The sequence below is a fragment of the Engystomops pustulosus genome, chromosome 4 (assembly GCF_040894005.1).
Source record: "Engystomops pustulosus chromosome 4, aEngPut4.maternal, whole genome shotgun sequence".
In the NCBI taxonomy this organism is placed as follows: domain Eukaryota; kingdom Metazoa; phylum Chordata; class Amphibia; order Anura; family Leptodactylidae; genus Engystomops; species Engystomops pustulosus.
In genome coordinates this window covers 105,978,266-105,997,534 of record NC_092414.1, presented here as the reverse complement: position 1 = coordinate 105,997,534, position 19,269 = coordinate 105,978,266, and the positions used below count along the sequence as shown (strand labels likewise).

General features: G+C 38.5%; 1 protein-coding gene across 2 annotated transcripts in view; it reads left to right on the top strand.

Annotated features, from left to right (window-relative positions):
- The window catches only part of TSPAN12 (tetraspanin 12), a 96,757-nt gene that overhangs the window by 61,153 nt on the left and 16,335 nt on the right, over positions 1-19,269 (top strand). The window lies entirely within an intron of this gene.

The window sequence follows — 19,269 nt, the reverse complement described above, 5'->3', positions numbered from 1 at the left end:
AAAATTAAAAGATTTAAAGCAATTATCTATCAATTGTACTCCAATGATTATACCAAAAATACTGCTAGAAGATGTATGAAGAAAATAACACAAATAAGTCATGCTATTTCCCCTATTAAAATGAAGGACATATTAACTTATACGTGGCGGCTGTTGATTATATTTCCAAGGACAGCTCATATTTGTTATATGCATCTCAACAATTGAGGAAGTGCACAAAGGAAAGATGTCAGGGCTCAAATAAATGTCAGAGCACCGGAAACAAAGAACTTTGCTGTGTCTATCACTCTGCTGGCCTTATCATGGTGTTAAAGAAATCCATTGTTTTACAAATTTCCTGTTAATTTAAGCATTTCCTGCTTCTTCATTGATTTGTCTGGTTTTGGCCAACATCAGCTGAAGTTGATGTCAATTTGCCTAATTTGTAGCCTCATTTTTAAATTACTTTTAACATATAATTTTTGTGTGAGATTTAATAAATTCTGGTGTTATAACTTGGCCATAACTGTATGTGAAAAGCCTATGAATAGAGATGTATCTACATGTTATCTTTGATCTACATGTTATCTTAGAGATAAGATCACTATCAGACTAGACTAGATAGACAATTCTATCATGATATTTTAAGTATGATAAAACACCTTTGAGACCAGGTCAAATTAGGAGGGGTGTTTTATACAATAGAATTTGACATGGGTGGGGTGATCTTCTCAAATATGTGGTGTTTTGGAGACATTTCTTTCTGTATTAATTCCTAAATGTTTGCATATACTAAACTGGATATTATAACATGTAACACATTAAATATGTGTGCCTGCTAAGATTTGGTAAGAATACGTATAGATTTTAAAAAGCAGTCTTACAAAAACTGGTATTAGATACTACCTCTGGTGAAGGTTATTCATAACCTGGAGAGCAGGCAGATCTTATGTTAGTCTTATGGTGTCCATACAGATGTATTATTCATTACTGTTGCACATTACTGGTCTAGATGTATTTGTATTATGATAACTTTTCGAAATAAATAGATTCATGATATTTTGTCATAAGATACGCATTCGCATATGTACTTAGTGCAGACTCCTGATCGACATAACGAAAAAGTAGACCATAATTCCTGGACTGAAGTGATCCGACAGCCTCAGACTCCTAAATAGCTGGGATTATAGGCGCATGACACCGCGCTTAAATTTTATTGTGGGAAAGTGTTATTCCTGCATTAATAAACAGCTTTTACTATTAGTAACTTAAAGGGAACCCGTCACCACTATTTTCACAAATACAGGTAGTGGCAGGTTCCCATAGAGCTCTAATAACTATCTGACACCCTGCTTTTAGCTAAAAATTGTTCCCCTCAGATCCCCATAAAATCAGAGTTATAATCTTGCCTGGTATCTATGCAGCTTTGGAGCTAGTCCACGGGAGCGTGGCCTAATGTCATGTGACCAGGGTGACATCATCAAAGGTCCTTGAGCTACTTAATATGAAAACTATACCCCATGTACATATCTGACCACATAAAACCATCACAGCAGCCTCCATGGACTTCTACTCCTCTCCATGCAGGCTGCTGTGATTTCATGTGATAAAATATGCTGTGATTTCATGACATATATGCTTAGTGTACAGCTCCTAATGCTACAAAAGCTATAGGACCTGCGATGATGTCACCCTGGTCACATGACATTATAGCAGCATACAGAGATAGGGATGGGGAGGAGCTGCTGGATTCAGCCCGAGGAGGCCACGCCTCCATATATTCAACTATAAAGTTGAATATATGGGAATCTCAGGGGCATAATTTTTAGCTACAAGCAGGGTGTCAAATAGTTATTAGAGCTCTATAGGAACCTGTCACTAGCTGTATTTGTGAAAATAGTGGTGACGGGTTCCCTTTAAAATGTTATTGGATACTTTTGCCTTCACCTTCAGGCTTAAAATATATTTAGAAATTTGATGTAGGTCATAAATACCCTGAAACTGCAATAATTTACAGTGAATACCAGTGCAGTTAAAGACTGTGGGCATACAAATAAAGTTAATGTTGGACAACAGAGGCAGGATCTTTTGTATTAATTGAAATGCTGTTTAAATCAAATTCACTATGATACAACTGTAAATCACCACTGTCACACACACATATGTGGCTACTGTATGTTAGCTTTAGGAACAGCAAACAGCATATGGATTGTCATAGATGTCAATTGTGCACGGCACAGTGACTGCATGCTGTATCTTTTGCCATACATACAGCCCCACTACACGACTTTCAGTGGGGAGGGGAGGGCCATGAAGTGCTCACCCCACTCCAGCCAAGCATATGCTATGCCCAGGTCCCAGTGTGGGCGTAGATTATGTGTGAAAGCAGCCTATGGCTACATTCACATGATACGGCAGGCAAACATCAGCGGTGTGGAGGGGATCTCACCCCCACCCCTCTCCGTAGACTAACATAGGGCCCGGCAATGTATTCCATCGAAAAATTGGACATGTTCTATCTTTCTATGGGATACGGACCAGTACGGTGCCACATGTGTGCGGCACTGTACTGCTCCTGTACAGCGCTGTGAAGCCATTGCGGTGTAAGGGGGACGTATATATGCCATATATACGTCCCCCATACGTTCGTGTGAATGTAGCCTGAGGCAAACTACCACTGGAAATATTCTACTTTCATGCTGTCACCAGTTTTTACCCATGTAAAGTACATGGCATACATATCCTTTCCAGCATTCCTTAATTTAGGTTAAATCATACCCCTTTGCCTATAAAAAATTCACCTCCAAAGTCACATAAAAATGAGCGGAGAAGAGTCACTTTTTATCAAGCTTAGTTACTTTCACAGGCTGGTGAGAGGAACATCACTTCAGCCACCCCTATCTTTATTACCTAGAATCAGAATTGTGGTGCCATATTAAAGAAAAGAATCACACCTTTTAGATTCAGACAATTTAAGGCATAGTTCCTGTAACTGCCTGTATCTCCAGTTCTGTAGCTGACAGATCCACAGAACTTATGGGATCTGAATGAATAGAGTCTTATCTTTAATTGGCACCAATAGACTATAGAATCTAACAAGTAGGCATCTAATGTGACTCTTCCTCTTCAGCCTTTAATAATTATCATTGCTTTTTTTCCGCAATTCGCAAAATGAAACCTGCAAGATGCCATCCCCGTCATTTAGCAGGGGACTCTGATCACATCATGGGTGGTGCGCCACTGAAAGTATGGCAGGAATAATGACTTCAATACTAGAAAACTGGCTTGATAAATACTCCTAAATCAATCTTCTCACCTCATTTTCATGTCTTTGGAGGAGATTTTTTTGGTCAATGGATGACATTTTTCATAAAAAGACAATACCCTACTTAAGATTGCTAGTAGTTTAAAATGGTAAAAATGTGGTGGTCTCTTTAAGGACTTCCTTGATATTGTCTTGCATGTTTAATCATTCTGTGTTAAGGATCTCTTAGTATTAGTATATATAGCCTTAGGATCTCAGGAGATAATACCCAACTGTGTAATTCTATCATTTTAGGTGATCTATAGAACACTCGCCAGCCATGATAAAAAAAACAGACTTTCTATGAATTTGGCAAAACGTGGCAGTTCAGACATTAGGACATTTTTGGCTGTTACTATGTTCACTCATTTACCTCTCCCCCCCATGTTTTCCTCACTCACTTACCCCCCCCCCCCATGTTGTCCTCTTCTCATTCAAGTACACCCTCATGTTCTCCCCATTCTCACACAGTTACCCACCATGTGCTTCTATGTTCTTACCCCTTGCCCCATGTTCTTACCCCTCCTCATTCAAATACCCTTCCCCCCTCATGTTTCATGCTATCCCGCCCAACTCAGTTAAGCCCCTCAGTGATCACATCGTCGTTGCAGGTCTTGTAGCCTCCAAGTAGTAATATTGTCCTTTGGGCGGCAGGACCTGAATGACATTTCATGCTCTGCAGGGAGAAGCAGTGTGCTTAATGCACACTTTACATTGCTTTTTTTCCGCAATTCACAAAATGAAACCTGCAAGATGCCATCCCCGTCATTTAGCAGGGGACTCTGATCACATCATGGGTGGTGCGCCACTGACTGTATTGCAGGAATAATGACTTTATTACTAGAAAACTGGCTTGATAAATACTCCTAAATGTCTAGAAAATAATGCCATCTCTGGGCTGACTGTCCTTGTATAAATACAGACTTTATTTTTCAAGCTTAGGAAGTCCTTCAACAGAATGGCATCCTGTTTTTATTAACTGTGAACCTCTGACAGTGAAGGTGAAATGTTCAGAGTTCAGATGAACTCTTAAGACTTCCATGTTCATGAGCACCCATGTTCTTACATGTGAGAAATCATATCATACTGTACCTGACCATGAACAATAATGTTAGGATTAATGAATCAATGTCTACAAACATCTTCTCTATGGTTGGCTAGTATGCTGAGAGTCCGACCCCTGTCATCTGATGACCCTCTATAGCCAGAGAATACACCATCAATTTCTTGTCTTTAATAACGTGACAACAGCAAAGATATTTACTTGAGAGAGAGAAAAATGCAGGGTCAACACCACATTGCATCACATTGAAGAATTGCCAATTTAGTTTATGACAAGCATTTTTTTAGTGTGTTGTGGCCTTTTGTATCGCTAAAATACAAAATGTGAAGACCAAAACCTCCACTAAACTTAAATAAGAAATAAAACTCCTGTAGGATGATCCTAGTGGAGCAGAAAATGGGATTTTTACTTTCTGGACCATTTCTGCTAACACATTGTAAGTAGGCAGGTGCACCTACAGGATTTGGAAAGGCTTCTTTCCTTCTCCGCCAGTTATTACATAGAAGAACTAAAAAAAATTAATGCAAATGCTGAAGAGCATATAACTCTCACTCTGACCATTTGTTAAGTTCTCCTGGCAATCATGGATTGGGTAAAAGACTGGCTGACGGATCAGTAACTCTGTTTGGAAAGTTCTTGTGCCTGTAGTATGTTAAGTCATCATTTTACTGGCTGATTGAGTTTTTATGTATGTTGCATGTTTATGTATCCATCCAGTAACACTTTTCAATTGCAATGCAGCATAAAAAACATTTTTTTTTGCTTTCATATGGTTAAATGAAAGGAAGTTTAAAGCAGTAATCTATTTATATTTGTTATCTATGGCCTCTTTCCTTCTAAAAACAAGTCTTAAAATTATGCTACTGAGCCTGAAGTGCTATGATGGCATTACCAGAGCTCTTCCATTCTGTGGCTTCACAGGCTGTTACACTGTGCAGGATGATGTCCCTGGCTCTCCCCTGCTCCTTCAGCACTTCCCTCTGCCTGATGTAATCTCACTGCAGTAGAGGAAGTTTCAGCACACAGTAGGAGGGGTAAGTAGTAGGCAGAGGTGTCTGGATCTATGAGTAAGTGCCCCTGGTTTATCATGCTTGATTTTGTTCTCAGATTTCCTTAAAGATACAAGCAACAAGCCAGTTCTATGATATTTGAAAGATATAATAGCCAAAATTGATTGAAACTGTATAAACAACCATCAAAGCGAAAGAAGGAATTTACTATACAAAATACTGTAAAACAAAAATATTGTAAACTGAGAGTGTGACAGGAAAATTAGTTAACATAGCAATTCTAAAAGTGATAAAATACTATGTTTTATATACACTCACCGGCCACTTTATTAGGTACACCTGTCCAACTGCTCCTTAACACTTAATTTCTAATCAGCCAATCACATGGCGGCAACTCAGTGCATTTAGGCATGTAGACATGGTCAAGGTGATTTGAGTGCCTTTGAACATGGCATGGTTGTTGGTGCCAGAAGGGCTGGTCTGAGTATTTCAGAAACTGCTGATCTACTGGGATTTTCACGCACAACCATCTCTAGGGTTTACAGAGAATGGTCCGAAAAAGAAAAAACATCCAGTGAGCGGCAGTTCTGTGGGCGGAAATGCCTTGTTGATGCCAGAGGTCAGAGGAGAATGGGCAGACTGGTTCGAGTTGATAGAAAGGCAACAGTGACTCAAATCGCCACCCGTTACAACCAAGGTAGGCAGAAGAGCATCTCTGAACGCACAGTGCGTCGAACTTTGAGGCAGATGGGTTACAGCAGCAGAAGACCACACCGGGTGCCACTCCTTTCAGCTAAGAACGGGAAACTGAGGCTACAATTTGCACAAGCTCATCAAAATTGGACAGTAGAAGATTGGAAAAACGTTGCCTGGTCATGAGTCTCGATTTCTGCTGCGACATTCGGATGATAGGTTCAGAATTTGGCGTCAACAACATGAAAGCATGGATCCATCCTGCCTTGTATCAACGGTTCAGGCTGGTGGTGGTGGTGTCATGGTGTGGGGAATATTTTCTTGGCACTCTTTGGGCCCCTTGGTACCAATTGAGCATCGTTGCAACGCCACAGCCACAGCCCACCTGAGTATTGTTGCTGACCATGTCCATCCCTTTATGACCACAATGTACCCAACATCTGATGGCTACTTTCAGCAGGATAATGTGCCATGTCATAAAGCTAGAATCATCTCAGACTGGTTTCTTGAACATGACAATGAGTCCACTGTACTCAAATGGCCTCCACAATCACCAGATCTCAATCCAATAGAGCATCTTTGGGATGTGGTGGAACGGGAGATTCGCATCATGGATGTGCAGCCAACAAATCTGCGGCAACTGTGTGATGCCATCATGTCAATATGGACCAAAAATCTCAGAGGAATGCTTCCAGCACCTTGTTGAATCTATGCCACGAAGAATTGAGGCAGTTCTGAAGGCAAAAGGGGGTCCAACCCGTTACTAGGATGGTGTACCTAATAAAGTGGCCGGTGAGTGTAGAATCACAGTATTTTGTGTAAATTCAGTTGAGTTAATATTATTGCTAATTATTGTTGAAATTGTTATAGATCTGTGATAGCAACCAATCAGAGTTCTTGCATCGTAGTTTATAAAAGGATTAAGGTCTTAAACCCATGAGTGAGTCTTATCCATCAAATTTGCATCATGTGCTTATTGGAATGTCCAGCCCGAATGCTCAGAGATTCATACTGAGATATTCATACTGGACATTCCGGCAAGCACACAATGCGAGTATGATGCGAGTTAGTTGTATCAGACTTGCTTGTGGGTTTTAGAACTAAGATGCATCATCATGCACCAAAGACTACAAGATTTAGAGGACATTTTTTGTGTGTTGATGTTTTATTTTTTTGTGCCCAAAGAGAAGCCAGATTTATCATACACCGCCACTCGTGCGCCATGCCTGATGAAGAAATAAATGCAGCCGGCGACTCAACACATGTGAAAAGACGCCGGCTGACGTGACACAGAGGCCCTGATAAATATGCCCCCATAAATCTATCACAGTTTAAGACTAACTATTACATATTATTAATAAATCCGCCATAGTGTCTTAGAATTTTTCCAGCAACAACGCCATTGCAGTGGAGCACTGGGCTAATATAGTGCATACTGGCCTACCTATGTTTTTTTACTTTAGTGAATGGATTGTTGCTACAGAATCCTTTGAAACCTGTATTATTGCAACTGATAATAATAACATTCTTTATATAGCGCCAACAAATACTGCAGCGCTTTTCCGTATCACTTTACAGTATATAAGGATGTCACTTTTTATAAGGGGTCAAGATAGAAAAATAAATATACTGATTTGGCAAACACTGTGTAGAGCTTTGTAATCTCTGAGCGCTATATGAATCATTATTATTATTTGTATTTGTGATCATTTGCTTTTTGCCAACCAGTTAGCAGTACATGTATCCACCTGCAGGTGGCACTGTTGCATATACAATATATAACATTCTTTCATGAACTTGGCAACCTCAACATGCTGTCTTTTTTGGTAGATTCATCCAGAATCTACAGTTTCACTCTATCTACAGTATATGATAAGTAGGTGCATAAGATCAATGTAAAGCTACCAGTCAGTACAGCTATGGAAATATAGACATGCGATAACATGAGGTTTATGATACTGGTTATCAATCCACAGAATCAACACTATAAGATCAGTTGGAGTGTGACATACAAATAAATAGGAGCTCAGCAGCTGTTCCCAGGCCCATACGATGCATACGATGGAGCTGGAATTTCCGGCTCCCTTTAGTGTGCTGATTATAGTGCTGGGGGCTGCTATAAGGAACTCACCAGTGACCAACCTGATAAACAGGTCCTCAATATTACAAACCTACAATATGTTTTAAAAAATAGAATAAAAGCATCTGGTCTTAAGAAGGTTTTAAAATGTGGTAAATTCAATCTCAACAACACATAGCATAAAAACAACAACACATAACAGATATGTTATTTTTTCTTAAAAAACGTAATTCAAATGCAAAAAAATATACCACATGAATGAAGAGCTTGTAAAACCACCTTTAACCAACAATAATTAGTTTTTATGTGACTCTAACAGTTATTTTTTTTGAGGAATAGTATAGGGAATAACTTGCTGTTAAGGGGACGCCCAGGTGGTGGGAACCCCTGTGTATCACAAGAACTTGGGTCCTTTGCACCCCCAAATAAACTTAGCAGCTGGTCACACATTCATCTCTTTGCCGCTGACTACTGGCTACTCATTTTAATGTCATAGATGGCAAGGTGCATGTCTGACCTTTTGCTCTATTCACTTTTGGGTACATCAGACCCTTTATTGCAGGTTCCCTGGGGGTCTCACCACTGGGGCCCTTTAATGATCATGTGGATAGGTAATAACTTGTGACTGGTCAACTCCTTTGAGAAGTGTTGCATTTTTTGTGTTCAAATATAAAGATTTCTCCAGAAATTACCAAAAGAGCTGCTTTTATAGAGGTGGTCTCACTTGCAGGCAATCAATTAATGGAGGACATTCGATAAAGGGTATACGTCTACAACTCATCCAATAAATTCAATTATAAAAAGTAAAAGTAGTTTATTTTCACACACTTATTCTGAATTTTGCCTAGTTTTTATCAAATAAGTTATGACACTGAATAATGTGTTGCTTTTTATGATGTATTTTTGATACATTCTAAGGACAAGAGTTTTTTAAAGAATAGCCTGATTTTTTTAAACCACAAGACTTTCTTTTTTGACTGTTGACTGTTTATAGTTACATTCTTCTGTCTGTAATTCCTGGTGACAGGTTCCCTTTAAAAGATAATATTAAATCATAGGAGAAAAATGTAAGGAGTTCCGTCACTGGACTAAACAAATCTTCAATATTTTATTAGGTTACATTAAAAGAGTGACTACATACATGCGTCTATATTCCATTCTCACATGGCTTACTACAAGACCAGCCCTCTCTGATGACAGATAATTGTTGTGTTGTCTAAATGTCACAAAGCTTCAATGATGCAGCATTCCATCATTACTTTCTTTATATCCAGTGGTTCTATTTTTATTTTGTCCAATGATTTATAGTTTAAATATTATACATACAATATCCAAAATATGTGTTGCACTTGACAAAACTCCAGAAGAACACAAATTCTGATAGAAAATCTCTAATATTCCCATTTAGTGTATTTGATTCATCAGTGTATTCCTCAGGATTTTTTATGTTGAGAAGTGGATGGAGAGATGCACCTTAACATCATTTAGACTTCCAAGTCTTGTTCTTCATCAATAGCAGAATGGATGTTCAGTTCTTCAAAAATGTTCTCATGATTTTTATACCCCAGAACAATAGATCATGAATGGATTTATCAGACAGAATGTAATCTGTGGCATTGATCTTTTTTTGCTTTTTCTGGGTCTTAAACTTGTGTCTGTTGTTTTTTTTTTTTGTCCTTTTTAAAAACATGTGCTCAAGACTGGAGTTTATTTGTGCCATTTTACAGCAAATTGCACCAAAATTGCTACTTTTTTTATACGTCCATAACTGGATTTTAAAGATATATAAGGCACAACACTGAAAAATCCTTGGACATCTAACTTGTCAAGGAAAGACGCACATGGAAAGACGGACATGTGCTTAAAAGTTGCAAATATAAGAGGCCTAAGGTAAATTACCCCCATAGAGAATATACATATGTTAGAATGTGAGTTCATTAGTGGATCAGATAATGGGGCCCATTTACTAAGGATCCGCGGACCGCATTTTCCACGGGTCTCCTGACGACTTCCGTGTTGCGCCGCATTTAACTGGGGTTTTGGTGCACGCGAACAGATTTTGGCTCATCGGCGCCGGCTTTCACGCAACACAAATCGGGGGGCGGGCCGTCGGAAGCGCTGACAGATTCGGGCAACGCATGGGATTTAACATTGCAAATTGTGTCGCAAGACATGCAGTCACATACACCAGGAAGAAGAAGGTGAACTCCGGCGGCTCTCAGTGGGGAAGCGACACATGCAGGATCTTGGGCGCACAATGTTGGTGAAGCGTGCCGGACTTCATCTTCATCAGGCCGTCCGGATTGGGGATCGCGACAGGACCGGGTAAGTAAATGTTCTCCAATATCGACAATTGTAAAACAAAAAGGACCAGGAAAAAACTTTTCTCTGGACTTTAAACCCCCTGATTGTTTCAGCATCTAAGATACTTGATCGAGGCAGTAAAATTGAGATTATTTCAATGGCATGTAACTGCTAAGCCCCTCGGTAGCTTCAGCAGTCTTTTACAATTTGCATGAAGGTGATGTCAACAGTTCCTTCAGACTTCTTCTTACATTGGTGCCAATAAAAACATTTTGATAGATGTAAGACAAATATGAAGAAAAAATATCTTCTTTCTTCCCAAAACTCTTTTCTATTAGGTTTTATGTGTTATTGCAGCTCAGTCCTAAGAACCGGGCTTGGCTACAGGTCCACACACTATCCACTAACAAGTCTGTTGCTGTTTTGTGAAGAAAGTGTCTTTGTTTTATTAATCTTATAAGGAGCACTTTAGTTTTGCAGCCATGCAAAGGACTGAGATGCCACATGTGCCCCCTAACTACACTTAACCTAAATGAGCAATTTATGTATGATACTGGAAATAGCAGCATCCTGTTATATATTACATCTGGCCAGAAGGTGTTCCCTGGACATCCAAACCATCAAGCTGCAGGGTCTTACAAGATATTGCTCAGCTCTATGTGATGGAAATTTCCAGACTGGCTGCTATGACAACTACAGAGAGGATAGTTATATCATAAAAGATATAAAATCAAAAAGATTTGAAATCTGATAATCTATGTAGAATAGAACCAAAACCCCCCTTTTCTACTCTGTGGACACCTATGGAGGTACATGATACAAATAAGTTATTACTACTGCATTGTAACCATTGTATACATCCATACACTACAATATGCACGTTATATCACATATCATTAAATAGCTGACGCTTCATCTTTTCTCTCACTAAATTCATCTTAATGTTTTGATATTGCGCTTTTATGTTAATGTAATTTCACTTTGCATTATCAGAATACAAGAAAGAGAAATAATCTTTTGTTTTATGGGAAGCATAATTAAAGAAATGAATATAAATGGTTTGTTTTTTTTATACATAATAGGATTTGCATTTTTCTTAGCTACACATAGCTGGGTAAATGACTGCCTTGTAAATCATAGCTTGGTGCCCATATACAAGTCACCAGGCTGGAGTGAGTGCTTTATATACAAGGCATGCTTAATAAATGCTATGCAGAGATCCAATTGTTCCCCCAGTCTAATGTATATTGGGAGATGAATTTGAGTCATAAAACAATGAGATACAGATTTTCAATTATAGCATGAGCTGAGTGCGAGCAGCAGATTAATCGACTTACTTTCAAAGGTTTTAAAGTTTGGAGGCATTTCCTGTAATTATAGTAAATTAAACATCAGATTCGGGACATTGACAAATGAAGACGTGCTCTATAACTGTGACTTTGAAGAAGATTTATCAGGATTAAATGCAAATAAATAGCAGCTCCACATAGTGATTAAATGTGCCACATTGACACTCGGGCACCATTCATCTGTTGCCCATGGAATCACTTAAAGTTTTTATTTTAGATTTTTTTTATTAAAAAAAAAGCATGAATACTATTTACAGTGATGCTGCCGTCACTGAATGATTTATGTTTTATAAGTCAAGTATTAGGTCAGATTTCCAGTGGGGATAGCTTCTCTGGGATTAATCTATATTCATCACTATATAAAACCATTTCATTCAGATTTATGCACAACCCGCTGTAAATTGTAGGAATCATACCATTAATCTTCCATTAATCTTCATACTTGTACTCACGGGTTCTTATATAATAGATCTTACATATATTATATTATATTATATTGTAATATTCAATAGTAAAATAAGAGGCCAATGATTTTCATCTGGTAACAAGCTCAGGAGGATAATAGGGAGCAAAGCAATAACCAGATGGTATTGATGGACATATTTATATTGTTTTACAGGGTTGATACAAAGAACAAGAGACTGGCTCTTAAACATTGACAGATGACCTCAGTGCTGTGCACTGTATACTGTTAAATATTAGAATGGATAGCTTTACTAGTTTATGATTTTCTATTTTAAATAGGCCATTTTTATTTATTGAATATATTGTCCCCATATGTTGGCCCCAGAATGTTTAAAACTAATACACAGTGCAAAACACAGTGAGATGGGGTGCAGAGATGGAAATATTCACTTCTTTAATGTTCTAAACTGTTTGATTTCTATTTAATGTTGTATTCATTTTATAAATGTAGTTATATAATATTTAGATATCAATACTAATTCAAATATATTGGAAACTGATATGGTTTACATTTTATTGACACTATAATAAGACACACAGAACAAAATATTTTTACAGTTATTTTTAAATTCCATGTGGAGATCTCCATCTAATTTTAATATTTAGAAATCCAGAATAATACAAAAATAAGTGAAAATAAGATGGTTGCTTGGTGTTTCAAACAAGTTAGATAGTAAATCAGATATTTTGAAGTAGCAGCTTATGTGCCTATTTCCTGCACTCTAGACCAGTGTACATTGATGTTTCTAAGTCAGGTATCTCTTTATGGCAGGATTACACACTTTTGCAAACACTATATACAGAGGATAACTGAATTATAGTGCATAATGAGGAGGTGATCAAAGTTATTAAGAGGTGTTATTAACCTTAAGGAGAGTTTAGAGTGGCGTAAAGTAGCAGCATGTAATGGTTGTACATGTGACTGGGCCCATAAATGAGTAGGACCCCAATCCACAGTGCAACCATTTATCTCATGTAATGTAGCAATTTAAGCATTGTAAAGCCTTCAAACTTGCTCTATGCACTGAAATTAATGAAGCAAGCCAACAGAGGTGCCCCTCTTGGGCAGTGGCCTAACAAGGCTCCAGTGGGCCCAGATGCAAACTTTGGAATCAGGTCCTTTAAACTTAAACCCTTACTGCAGCCACCATCCTGCACTTTACACTGGGGAATAAACATATTTGCTACACGCAAATATATCTACACAGCAACTTACTCATATACCATCATACATGTATATATACATCAGCACCATACCTATATATAGGGGCACATAAATACAAATAGACCTTTGCCCAATGATACCAAGAAACCTGTAAAATACTGCAAATTTCCCAGTAATACCAAACACATAACTGTATACCAGTGGATAATATACTGCACATTATATAGTACTGTATACTATACTATATACTATAGCAGTGATGGCGAACCTTTAAGAGACCGAGTGCTCAAACTATAACCAAAATCCACTTAATTACCGCAAAGTGCCAACATTGAATTTTAAGCAGTAACTTATTGCTACCTGTTCTTCAACATCGGCCCCTTGAGGCCACTAATACAGTTGAAAGAAGAAGGGCACATTCAGACTATCATTGTAGCTTCTCACCAGAGTCTCTCTGTACAGTAAGAATGACGTCAGAAAAAACCAAAACCAATTTTAAAATACAATAACAATCATCACCAGAGACCAGAAATAAAAATACCGGAATCAAGAAACCAGAAAATAAAAAACTGAAAAAAATCAAAAAACGACGAAGGAGTGGACGCAAGCACAACACCAAATCATTATCCATTGAGACATGAACATGTCTCCAGTAATAAATCTTTCAAGCTATATCGTTACACCAGAACAGGAAAAAGTACTAAGTCTAAGGGACTCAACTTTTCTCCCAACACGAATTTTGACATTTTTAATACCCTTCTTGACATTAACAAGTTTGCCAGAAACATAACAATAAAAAACATGTCCATGATATTAACACAAACATAGAGAACATACCTGAATTATCCGAGACAACCAACAATGTATCTATGTTATCATTGAATAAAGATATGAATTCGTTTATGGATTAATACCACCTGTTAACTCTTCGTCAACTTAACAGTGAAACCACACAAAGGTTAGAACCTGATCCTAACCGAACATTCATTACTCGCAATTCCTCTTTCTATCCTGTACAATCACGACCTGCGGCACTAGATGTGTTCCAGGACAAAGTGGAAAAAGATTTAATAAAATTACACAATTCATGCAAGTCAAATGAAATGCTTGACAATCTAAGCCGGAAACACAGAAAAGCCATACGTGAAATAAAGGAGAACAAGGACTTGCTAGTCCGACAGGTGGACAAGGGTGGAGTGATCATCCTCATGAATGCGGGACTCTACAAAATATTAAACGAAGAAATTTTGTCAGATACGACAGTCTACAAAAAGTTAACGCTTGATCCTACTGCAAATATCCAATGTTGCTTAAAGAAGTTGTTGGTGTCAAAATGGGGGCTATAACACAAAAAATTGCTGAATATCTATATGTAGAATATCCCATCACAGCAATATTCCATTCTTTTCATAAGATACATAAACAGGTGTTCCCCCCACCCCTCGGACCGATCGTAGCCGGAATTGGCTCGCTCGGGGAGAAACTTGGGGAATGGGTGGACTACCTCCTTCAGCCACTGGTTGTATCCCTGCCGGGTTACATCAGGGATACTAAACATGTAGTTGGTTTGTTTGATGGCTTCAAATGGGAGCCACATTATTTTTGGCTTACTTGTGATGTCGTTGGGTTATACCCATCACTAAATCATGCGATTGCTACAAGTCTCCATTCTTTTTTGAACAGGTTCAGCAACTATTCTGATGTCACAAAGGAATTCATTGTTTTGGCAGTACAATTTTTGTTAGACAACTACTTCTTTTCCTTTAATAGGGTGTTTTATGTACAGAGGTGCGGAACAGTGATGGGGGGCAAATGCTCCCCATCGCTGGCCAATATCTACATGGCCATATGGGAGGAACAGTTCCTCTTTCCCTTGGACAATCACTTCCTCTCCCGCATCAGGTGGTACGGTCGTTATATTGACGATCTCCTCCTGGTGTGGGAGGGGACGGAATCTGAGGTCACTGAATTTACCCAGTATATAAACTCAAACAACATGCATCTCCGGTTTACTCATGAGTTGTCCAAACACAAAGTACACTATCTTGACATCACACTCATAGGTACCACACATGTCATCATTGAACCCTACTCTAAACCAACAGCTCTCAATTCAACAGTTAATGCTCGTTCATGTCTTTCAAAACAGGCTATTAAAAATATCCCGTGGGGGAAATAATACGTATAAAACGCAATTGTACAGACACTACGACTTTAACTCATATTATTCACCAGAAAAAGAAAGATCTGTCACATAGAGTATATCCGAAATGGATGCTGAATAGAGCACAAACTATAGTGGAAAAAATCCCTAGAGATAAATTACTGACAGAAAAAGAAAACACTAAACACAAACAACACAATCGACCAGTTACATTTTCCACCACGTTCAGCCTACAATACCAACAAATCACACAAATTGTCAATAGACATTTTCCCATACTATACACATATAACGATCTGGCCTCCATACTTCCCGAAAAAATTAATTGTGTGGCCAAAAGAGCGCCTACATTAGGCATGCAACTATCACCCAGTTTATATCTATCTAAAAATCATTTGCCCGGCACTTGGATTGACGTACAAGGATTCTATAAATGTGGCCACAAGAGGTGTATCTGTTGCAATTTTGCCACACCAAGTTAACACTTTATCTCTGCTCGCACTCAACAGTCAAACAAAATATGCAATTTCATCAATTGCAATACAACATATGTCATATATTTGATCACATGCACCAGGTGCAATATACAATATGTGGGTTGCACCACTTGCTCTTTGAAGACTAGAATCCGTCGTCACATATCAGATGCAAGCAAACCTGAAATGATAAATGCATCCATGGTTTCGCGACATTTCCAAAGTGTTCATCACGGAGACTGACAGGACTTTCAGTCATAGCTATAGAGAAGGTGAAACACCCCACTAGAGGGGGGGGGGGATTACAGAAGGAAACTTCTCAATAGAGAAACCTTCTGGGTTTTTACGTTACAAACAGGGTCTGAACAAAAGACAGGATGTAATCTATCAATACTAAGATCGTTCTACTTTCCTCTGCTATCCTTTTTGCTACTATGTACCTCCCATTCCTACTTGCTTTCCCATTTTTTATCAATTGATATGTTTTAATGTGTTTAAATACATTTGTGTTAAAAAATAACCTGTCAATCTAATCTGGGTTTCTCATGTGACCTATGACATCACCTATTGATGTATCATGTGATCACAGGTTACACGTATATTAGCTTCCGGTTAGTATTGACGTGTTAGCCATGACTAAGGAGATGTTTTTCTGAAACGCGTAGAATGTGGGTATCCAAAGGAGAGGTCACAGGCAATGCACCGGTGCTTTAGGTGAAAAAAAACCTAACTAGGAACCAGGCTGATTAAGTTCCAAAAATTGTTAGGTTTTATTAAATACATTGATGAGAGTAAAAAACATGTAGAGTTAAAAAAATATATATACAACGCGTTTCGGCTTAGTACTTAAGCCTTCATCAGGTATAAAGAAGTAAAAGTCCACAAGTGTTTATATACATGCATACCAAGTGTTTGATAGGCGCCCCGGGATTAGCCCGGGAAAACCTGACACCTGGTTACATCAGGGAGAGTTCAAGATCTTAAGAATAATAGTAAAATATCATAATAAATATATATAAAAAAAGGTCATTTCATATACAGTGTCAATTATCAATTAAAATAAAAAGAAACAAACAGTCATAAGATATAGTAAACATTTACTTATTTCCGGGTGACCGGAAGGACCGGGCACCTGATGTAAACAATGAGGTGAGATCGCGACTAGATGAAGGGAGTGGGGATCGCGTCTATTGTCATGGCAACGGGAAGCCTACGGAAGCCTGGCTGGGTCAAAACTTGACAGGACCATGGACCGCAAAGACAGGAGATGGACGGGCTGCCGCACGATGCACCGAGGACAAGATTCATGTGAGTGATAGATGTAAAATAATAGCTGATATGAGTAGAGGGTATTTATTTTGTATGTCTATACGCCCGGGGAACGGTTAGATGGATTCCAGTACCGTATTTATTCGAATATTCAACACCATCTGGGGCTAAAGGCTACTAACTGGTAGTGCTAAATCTTACCACACTCCCAAACCAACAGATATGTTTCTTGATTAATAGTTTAAAATTCATACTGGAACACAATTTGTTTACCTTCGAAGATGCCTTCTATATCCAGAAAAAAGGAACAGCAATGGGGACTCGAGCCACCCCCAGTTACGCAAACCTGTTCATGGGGAGGTTCGAGTCCCAGTTCATCTACTCTAAACATGAATGGTCATCCAATATCAAATATTATAAAAGATATATCGATGATCTATTCCTTATATGGGATGGAGATGAGAAAGAAGCCCACGAGTTTGTTAAATACCTTAATGATAATGATTGGGGAATCAAGTTCACAATGAATCTTGATAGAAAAGAAATAGTGTTCCTGGATCTTATACTTTCCCTTGATACAAAAAATCGTGTGAAGACAAAAACGCATTTTAAACAAGTAGATAGTAACAGTTTTTTGAGTTACGATAGTGCACACTACCCAAAGTGGCTCAAAAACATCCCGTTTAGCCAGTTCTATCGGATTAGAAAAAATTGCACCAGAACAGAAGACTACGAGGAACAATCCACTATCCTAAAGAATCGTTTTCGGGATAAAAAATACCCTAAAACTCTTATAGAGGAAGCCTTCAAGAAAAATCAAACTCGACAACAGATTGATTGTCTTCAAAGAAAATTGGGGATAGACAAGGAATTGACATCCAGGAAAACCTTTGCCTCAAATTTTATCACCACTTTTGATAAAGGGAATAAGGAAATAAGGAGAATTCTCAATAACCATTGGGGAATCCTGCTCAATGACCCACATCTGGAAGGAATTATCCCAAAAAAACCTAAAATTACTTTTCGTAAAGCTACAACACTAAAAAATATGTTAGCACCCAGTAAACTAAAAAAAGCTAACCCAGGATTGAAACGGACAACAATAAACAGAGGCATAAGAAAATGTGGCCATAAACAATGCCTCTGTTGCACGATGATATCCCATGGGATATCATCTTTTAAGTCTCTCAACACGGGAGAAACTTTCCAACTAAAACAAGAGCTCTCCTGTGCATCGAATTTTGTTATCTATGTTATAAACTGCGCACGTGGCCTACAATACGTTGGGCGCACTGTGCAGACCTTAAGAGTGAGAATGAATGGCCACAGACATAAGGCAAAAATAGGCTTTCTGAATCAGAGCCTATCTAAACATCTTACGCTGGAAAGTAATTGTACCTTTGATAAACTCTCCCTGACCCCGATCGAACAGATACCTGAGGACTGTAAAAATAGGATAAAAACACTGAATAGAAGAGAATCCTACTGGATTTTTAAATTAAGAACACTACACCCCGATGGGCTAAATGCGGTACTGGAATCCATCTAACCGTTCCCCGGGCGTATAGACATACAAAATAAATACCCTCTACTCATATCAGCTTTTATTTTACATCTATCACTCACATGAATCTTGTCCTCGGTGCATCGCGCGGCAGCCCGTCCATCTCCTGTCTTCGCGGTCCATGGTCCTGTCAAGTTTTGACCCAGCCAGGCTTCCGTAGTTCATTGACGTCACTATATGGCAATCCCCGTTGCCATGACAATAGACGCGATCCCCACTCCCTGCATCTAGTCGCTATCTCACCTCATTGTTTACATCAGGTGCCCGGTCCTTCCGGTCACCCGGAAATAAGTAAATGTTTACTATATCTTATGACTGTTTGTTTCTTTTTATTTTAATTGATAATTGACACTGTATATGAAATGACCTTTTTTTATATATATT